General features: G+C 41.9%; 1 non-coding gene across 1 annotated transcript; it reads left to right on the top strand.

Annotated features, from left to right (window-relative positions):
- Nucleotides 1-3,462: 3,462 nt before the first annotated feature.
- Nucleotides 3,463-3,554, top strand: trnar-ucu (transfer RNA arginine (anticodon UCU)). Its single transcript is given in 2 exon segments — nt 3,463-3,499; nt 3,519-3,554. It is a non-coding gene; the product is annotated as a tRNA-Arg (tRNA).
- The last annotated feature ends 5,205 nt before the right edge of the window (nt 3,555-8,759 follow it).

The following is an 8,759-nucleotide window of genomic DNA, read 5'->3' as shown; positions in this document are numbered from 1 at the left end:
TCAGAAGATCGCAGGTTCGAGTCATTATCGTCGTCGATGTATTAAATCTCGTTCAACTTTACGAAGCCAAATCACATTTGCCCTAATCAGCTGACGGTGAATTCCACCTAAACATTGCAGGGCTCTTTCTTAAAATGTATTTGTTTCATGATGCTTTCTATGAATATTCCTCACTGATGTTTGCAAACTGTTTCCTACAAACTAATAACTGTTTAATGCCGATAATATATCAATTTTTCCATTTCGAACTACTGCTTTGCGTCATTGAAGTGCAGTACATGGAACGGTGATCATATTCTGGTCCAGTGACATCCACAGGGAAACCACTAAAAAAATAGTTTCGCTGCACAATCGCTGCGAGCAGAGCTTGAATGTGCGCGGGGAAATCCCTTAAAATTTCGAGTTCAATGCCTTAACCACTCGGCCATTGCAGCTACACAATGGACTTATTCAATAATCCAATGTTCGGTGCGATATATCAGAAAAATCGAACCACATGCTTGCACTGTTGTATCTCCCAGTCGATGTGAAAATTAAATCTTCGTATTGTAGATTCTCACAGCACAGAAGGGAGCAATTCGGCAAGACCTGGAAGGATTTACCTATCGGAAAATACTGAACAAACTGGTGAGCTTTTCAATGGAAAAGACAAGGCACATGCGGACTTTAACATTATGAATGGTTTTTGTCGGGTCGACATCGAGAAAATATTTGCTATTGTACGCGAGTTGAGAAATAGTCGTCGTACATATAAGCTAGTCTCCGATAAATTCAGTAGAGAATTAAAGAGTAACTTCTTACTAAAGAGTGGGTAGAATGTGGAAGATGCTGCCACGAGAAGTAGTTGCGGCGACTAGCACAGATGCATTTAAGAGGGTGTACCTCAGCACATGTGTGAAAAAGTATTTGAAGAATATGCTGATCGGAGGAAGTGAAGTATGGCAGGAGGGCGCTCGTGTGCCGCCTGCAAAACCTGTTGGGGAAAATGTTCTCTTGATATGTTGCAGAATCTATACAACATTAAGTAACATCACTTTTAAACATCAACAACAACATCATGCTCATATAGCGCCTTTAATGTCGTGAAATGACCCAAGGCGCTTAACAGGAGTATTATGCAATAACAAGTTGACGCCGACATGAATAAGTAGAAATTAGCGCAGGTGTGAAAAACTAGTATGGTTGATATTGAGGAAGAAATCTGTCGACAGCTGGAAGACATCAATGAATTGACCACGTGTGCAGGACAATGGGTAATGGAATTGAAGTCGGAGAAGTGTGAGATAATATATTTTGTGAGGGCTAATAAGGAATAAACATTAAATGATAGGTGACTGAGAAGGGCAGAGCAGGAAAGGGACCTTGGAGGGCATGTCCACAGATCCCTGATGGTAGCAGGCCAGGTAGATAAGATGGTTAAGAAGCAACACGCAATGCTTGCCTTTATTAGCTGAGCCAAAGAGTAGAACAGCGGGGACGTTTTACTTGAACTGTGTAAAACATTAGTTAGACCACAACTAGAGCACTGTGTGCTGTTCTGGTCACCGAATTGCAGGAAATATCTGATTGCTCCCGTGAGCGGACAGAGTCGTGTTTTGAGAATGTTGCCTGGACTGGAGAATTTTGCTTCGAGTAAAGATTGGATCGGCTGGGCTTGTTTCCTTTGGAACAGAGGAGCCTAAGTGTGGACCTAACTGAAGTGTATAAAATTATGAGTGGACCATGTAGTGTGCATCGGACGGATTTATTTCCCATATCAGAAATATCAACAACCAGGAGGCATTGAGTTAAAGTCATTGTTGGAAGGCTGGAGGGGACCTGAGGTGAAATGCTTTCAACCAGATGGTGCTGGTGGTCTGATCATCATTGCCTGAAAGGATGGTAGAAGCAGAAGCCATCAACCAATTTACAAAGTACTTCGATGTGCACTTGAAGCGCCATAATCTACAGGGATATGGACCAAGAGCTGCAACGTGTGATTCGACTGGATAGCTCTTTGATGGACTGAGCGGAAACGATGAGCTGAAATGGCCTCCTTCCGTTCTGTAAATAGCTATGAATCTCTGAGAGGACGAGGTGAAGTTGGGTAGAAAGGGGCTCGTGTGGAGCATTAACTCTGGTAAATCAAGTTGTATAAATGGTCCCTTTCTGCGGCGCAAACTATATAACATTAGGAAAGACACCGTTGATACAACAACAAGAAATTGTATTTCTACAGCACCTTTAATGTAGTAAAACGTCCCAAGGCACGTCACAAGAGTATTATGGGATAATAATTTTACTGCGTTCCGCATAAGTGGAAATTAGTGCAGTGGACTAAAAGCTTGGACAAACAGTTATGGTTTATAATGATCAAGAAAGCTGTAGACTGCAGGAAGATATCAATGAACTGTTCAGGCGGGTTGAAAAAGAGGCTAATGGAATTCAATCTGCAAAGTGTGAGGTATTGAATTTGGGGAGTGGTAATACGGCAAGGGAATACACATTAAATGGTAAGTCACTGAGTGGTGCAGAGGAGCAAAGGGGCCTTCGAGGGCAATTCCACCGATTCCTGTCGGTAGCCGACCATTGAGATAATGTGTTTAAGAAGCACCACGGAATACTTGCCTTTATTAGCTGAGCTATAGAATACAAGAGCGGGGAAGTTAAGCTTGAATTTTATAAAACACTAGTTGGGGCACAACTGGAGCACTACATGCTGTTCTGGTCAGCGCATTACAGGAACAATCTGATTGCACTCGTGAGTGCAGGGAGTTGATTTTCGTTGATGTTACAGGGAATGGATAATTTAGCTCTGAGTATAGATTGCATCGGCTGTGGTTGTTGCCTTTCGCACAGAGGAGGCTGAGAGGGGACCTTATTGAAGTGATTAAAATTATGAGTTGCCTCGATAGAGTGCATTGATAGGATATGAATCCCTTAGAAGTGGTTAACAACCAGGGGGCACAGATTTATCCTAATTGGTAGGAGGGTAGAGCGGATTTGAGGGAAAATGTTTTCATACAGAGGGTGGTGGGGGTCTGGAACTCACTGCCTGAAAGGATGGGAGAGGTAGAAGCCCTCACCACATTTAAAAATGAGATGGATGTGCACTTGACGCAGTGTAATCTTCTGGGCTACAGAACAAGAATTGGAAAGTCGGATTCGGCTGGATAGCTATTTTCAGACGGGGCGCACATGGTGGGCTGAAGTGGCCTCCGTCCGTGGTGTAAATTTCTATGAGTCTCTGACAGCACATCATTTTAAAATAGACACAGAATGATCCAGAACTGATTGCACATCCCGTTTAAACAGACACAGAATGATCGAGTTGCGATGAAATTTCATCGACCTGAAACTTGAAAATTGTTTCTCTCTCCGCAGATTATTCCTGGTCTTCTTCAGTGTTTTCAGATCTTTCTGTTTTTAGTTACAATTTCGGTATCAACACTATTTTACTTTTGTATTCGTTTAGCTCACAGCGGCTCTGTGGCGCAATGGATAGCGCATTGGACTTCTAGTGAAAAGCTTAGTAAGGTATTCAAAGGTTGTGGGTTCGAGTCCCACCAGAGTCGGATTTTGCTTCAGGCTTTCCTGTTTACTGGGCCGCACAATGCATTTTGCAGCATATCAACAATTCAGAGAGGGAAACTGCTGCCCGAGCACTTCTTCCAACAAAAGTGGCTCCAATCCCACCCTGTTTTTCTCTGAGTTCTTTTAGCGCCCTGAATCGATTACACAGAAGCAGGAGCAGGCAATCGAGATTGCAAAACATGGACAGCAGGAGTCCATTAAACTCCCAAGCTAGTTGTAATGCACAGGAGGAAGGCATTTAGCTCCTGGAGACTGATATACAGGGACAGAAGGAGGAAAGCAATTCGTCGGGATTGAGGCAGAGGAGAGGCAGAAGTCATCCAGCTCCTTGAGCCTGTTGTACAAGAAGATTCGAAGCACATTTACCCCTCGAAACTTTTGCATAGAAAGAGTACGAGGCATTTCAGACCCACGGAACTGTTATACTGGAACAGGAGGATTCAACAAGCACATTACACAGGCGGGGGCCAATCATAAAAGCATGATGTTTATTTTAATGAAAGAGTAATCCAGAGAGAGGAATTCACCGTCCAACACGAAAGCAGAGAATTTTAAATTCAATTATATAAAGCTAGAAATTTAAAAATTATCAGTAATGGTGACCATTTTCGGAACACGCCCATATGGTTTACTAGTCGGCTTTAGGGTTGGAAAGCTGCTGTCCTTACCGGTGCAGGTCTATATGCGACTGCAGAACCACAGCAACGTAGTTTACACTTAACTGCCCTCGGAAATGGCCCCGTGATTTACTAAGGTGCATGTGGTGGCTCACCACGATCTTCACAAGGGCAACTAGAGATGAACAACAGATGCTGCCCTCATTAAAGTTGCCCGTATGCATGAATTTATAAAATAAACATTAGAACCTCTAGTTTGTTAGACAGGAGAAAAAAATGCCTCAAGCTAGGTCAGTGAATGCGGAATCATTAGACAACAAGATGAATGGATAAATAACTGACTTAAAGACAGAAAGCCGAGAGTAGTGGTAAAAAATAGCTTTTCTTGTGGCACATGTTGCGTAGTGGTGTTCCACAAGATCGGTGCTGGAATAACTCTTGTTCACAATTTCTATTAAAGATTTAAACCTGCAAATCAAAAACAACAATTTCAAAATGTTGCAGATGACACCAAATCAGGAGGATGCTCAATTCTGAGAAGGACTGCAACAAACTAAAAGAGGACATAGACAAGCTTCCAGAACGGGCATACAATTGGCAAATGAATTTCAAACCATATAAATGTGAGGTAACACAGTTTAGTAGGCGGAATTGGGAAGAATTGGAGTGTGCCAGTCTGGGATGCATAGAGGAACAAAGGAATTTCGGAGTACAAATACACAAAACTCTAAAAATTACAACACATGTTCTCAACCCAATAAAAAAGCAAACCAAGCACGAGGATTTATTTCTTGATGTATTGAATTGAAATGTAGCAAAGTTATCCTAAACTTGTATTTAACCTTGGTTAAATAAAACTTAGGGTACTGCTAACAGTTCTGGTCGCTAAGTAATAAAAAGGAAATAGAGGCATTGCAGAGTTTGCAGGGCAGAGTTAGAAAGATGGTACCAGAACAGACGGCGTATTTATATCAGGAAAGAATGAACAGAATAGTCTTTTTTCTCTTAAAAAAGGAAGGCTGTGGGATCAGCCTCTTTAAAAGATACAGGGAGAGTGAGGAATGTGGTTGGCCATAATGTTACATATTGTGAGGAATAAAATTCAGCTGGTGCTGATGTCCGACAGTACCTCATGGATACCCAGTTTTGAGCTGCTGGATCTGTTCTGAATCTATTCCATTTAGCACGGTGGTAGTGCGAGAGTACACGTTGCAGAGTGTCCTCCGTGTGAAGACAGGACTTTGTATTACAAGTACTGTGCTGTGTTCACTCCTACCAAGATTGCCATGGACAAATGTATCTGCGACAGACAGGTTGGTGAGGAGGAGGTCAAGTCGATTTTTCACTATCGGAGTGGCAGTAGTGAGAGAACACTGCAATGTCGGAGTTGCTGTCTTTCGGATGAGATCTTAAACCCAGGCCCGATCTGTACCTAAAAATTCCCAGCCCACTATTCCGAAGAAAAGCAGGAGAGTTCACCCCAGTGTCCTGTGGCCAATATATATCACTCAACCAACATCCGATCATTATGACGTCGTGCTTTCTTGCTAGTGTAAATATGCTTTTATATTTCCTATATTAGAACAGTGGCCACAATGTTAAAGTATTTAACTTGCTGTGTAACGCTTTGGGAAGTCCTGATATGACAAGAGCTGCAGAAATGCTCGTTTTTTCTTTTATAGCCGATACAAATGCAAGTTAAAATGGCGGGTTAGCTTGGTTGGTTTAAGTGTGGCGTTGATAAGTACAAGGCCACGTGGTTTAACCCTGTTGATGCCTTTAGTTGTTATTTTTGGGGACGGGGAGGGCGTTGCGAGTATCTTAGCTTTATTATTTTAGAGCAGCTTAAACATTTAGCAATGAAACTCATACAGTTACTGCAATAATTTGAAACAATGCTGCAAAATCATGTTTCTGCCCAGAGCACATGGAACTGCGGAACTTTTCAAGCATTTAAATTAAAATTCGATTATCTCCTTTATTTTGGGACTTTTCGTAATTCAATCAGTGAATGGCTCAATGCCACTGATTGGTTTGCAGTGCAAAGTATGGAACTGAAATATATACAATTCCAGCTTGTAATCGCTCATTCTGAGCATTATTCTGCTGCAAACTACAGGGTCGCGCAACATGATGGATAAACCCTCTGATTTTGACACGAAACCTGATGTTATCAGAAGAATGCAGGTTTCAGTCGGTTTTGTCAACTCATCAGTTGAAGATGATTTCCACCTCAAGCTTGCAGGGCTCTTTTTCGAAAGGCATTATTTTCATTTTGTTTATATTTCTCAATGATCTTGGCAACAATCACTAATTTTGAACATGCTCGGGATCAAATAATCAGTTTGCTCTATAATCGCTGAGCGCAGGGATCGATCCTGCACGGCGAAATCCCATTGGATTTTAAGTTTAACGCCGAAGCCACTTGGTCATCGCAGCTATACAATATGCTTTAATTAATTGTCTAGTGTTCGGTGCTAAATATCAGACAATTGGCCTGCATGCTTGTCCTGTTGCATGTCTCAGTCGATGTGAAATATTACATTGTAAATTTATCGAAACTCACAGCACAAAAGGAAGCAATTAGCCCAGAACTGAAATGATTTACTTATGGGGACAGACTCAAATGACTGGGGAGATGTCTCTGGAAAAGACCAGGCAGGTATCTTTACCTTTATGACGCGGTTTGATAGGGTCGACAAGGAGAAAATATTTGCTCCGATGCAGGATTTCAGAATAGAGATCATAAATATAAGATTGTCACCGGTAAATTTAGTTGGCAATTTCAGAGTAATTTCTTTACAAAGAGTGGGTATGATGTAGAAGATGACACCACGAGCAGGAATTGATGCGAATAGCACAGATGCATTAAAGGCGCAGCTACCTAAGCACATGAATGGGAAAGGAATAGAAGGATATGCTATGGGATGAGGTGAATGTGGCTAGTGTGGAGCATTAATTCCGGAAAAACCAGTTGGGGAAAATGTTCTATTTCTGTGATGCAATTTCTACATAAAATTATGCGTCACACCTTTTAAACAACTACATCCACTTGTATTAATATAATACCTTTAATGTAGTGAAATGTCCCAAGGCACTTCACAAGATTATTATGCAATACATATTCGACAATGAGCCACATAATTAGAAATTAGTGCAGGTGACGAAATGCTTGGTCAAAATGTTAAGGTTGATAATGAGGAAGAAAGCTGTAGACATGCAGGAACATATCAATGAACTGATCAGGTGAGAAGAAGAGTGGCTCATGGACTTCAACCCGGAGGAGTATGAGCTCATGCATTTGGGGAGATCTAATAAGGCATGGGAGTACACATTAAATGGGAGGACGTTGGAGAGCATGTCTACGGATCTTTGACGGTAACAGGCCAGGGAAATAACATAAATAAGAAGCAAAACAGTCTGCTTGCCTTTATTAGTCGAGACATAGAATACAAGATCGGGGAAGTTACACGCGAACTGTGTAAAGCACCAGTTAGGCCACAGCTAAAGTACTGCGTGCTTTTCTGAACACCGCATTACAGGAATGATTTGATTGCACTCGTGAGTTATAGTGTCGGTTTACGAGAATGTTGCCTGGACTGAAGATGGTAGTTGTGTGGATCGATTGGATGGGCTGGGGTTGTTTTCTTTTGAAAAGTGGAGGCTGAGGAGGGACCGTATTGAAGTTTAAAAAATTATGAGTGGCCTAGATAGAGTGCATAGGAAGGATTTATTTCCTTTTGCAGGGTTGGAACAAAACATGGGGCATAGACTCAACGTAATTGGTAGGATTGTAGAGGGGATTTGAGGGGAAATGTTTCCACCAGATGGTGGTGGGTATCTGGAACTCATTGCCAGAAAGGAATGATGGAGGCAGAAGCCGTTGCCGCATTTAAAATTTCTTGGATATACACGTGAAGTACAGTAACCGACAAAGTTACAGACCGAGAACTGGGCAGTGGGAATAGGCTAGCGATCTCTTTATTGGACGTCACGGACACGATGGGTTGATATGGCCTCCTTCCAGATACGCTACTGAAAGCACTTCCCTTTTAAACGAACAGAGATTGTTTCTGCTCTGACACCACATCTCTTTTCAACAGTCCAGTTGCGATGAAAGTTCATTGACCTGAAACTTAACTCTATTTCTCTGTCCGCAGATTATGCCTGATCTGCTGAGTGCTTGCAGAGTTTTCTGTTTTTAATTCAGATTTCCGGCATCAATACTATGTTACTTTTGTATTGTTGCAATATTTGGCAGCTCTGTGGCGCAATTGATAGCGCATTGGACTTCTAATCAATGGCATATAAGGCACTCAAATTTGTTGTATCGAGTCCCACCAAAATAATTTATTCTATGAGTTCTCTTGGCACTTTGAGTATGTTATACAGAAGTAAGCAATCGAGCCTGTTCCACAGGAATTGGTGAAGTCCATTAATCTTTAATGCCGCTTACAAAGGACAGGAGGAAGGCAATCAGCTGCTTATGCCTGTTATATAAGAACAGTTGAAATCCATTCGGTCGCACGGAGCAGTAGTATAGCAATAGTAAACCCTTCACCTGTGCAG

Source organism: Pristiophorus japonicus, chromosome 28, assembly GCF_044704955.1.
Source record: "Pristiophorus japonicus isolate sPriJap1 chromosome 28, sPriJap1.hap1, whole genome shotgun sequence".
Lineage (NCBI taxonomy): Eukaryota > Metazoa > Chordata > Chondrichthyes > Pristiophoridae > Pristiophorus > Pristiophorus japonicus.
The sequence above is the reverse complement of the archived record's forward strand: the minus strand, read 5'-3'. Positions and strand labels throughout refer to the sequence as shown.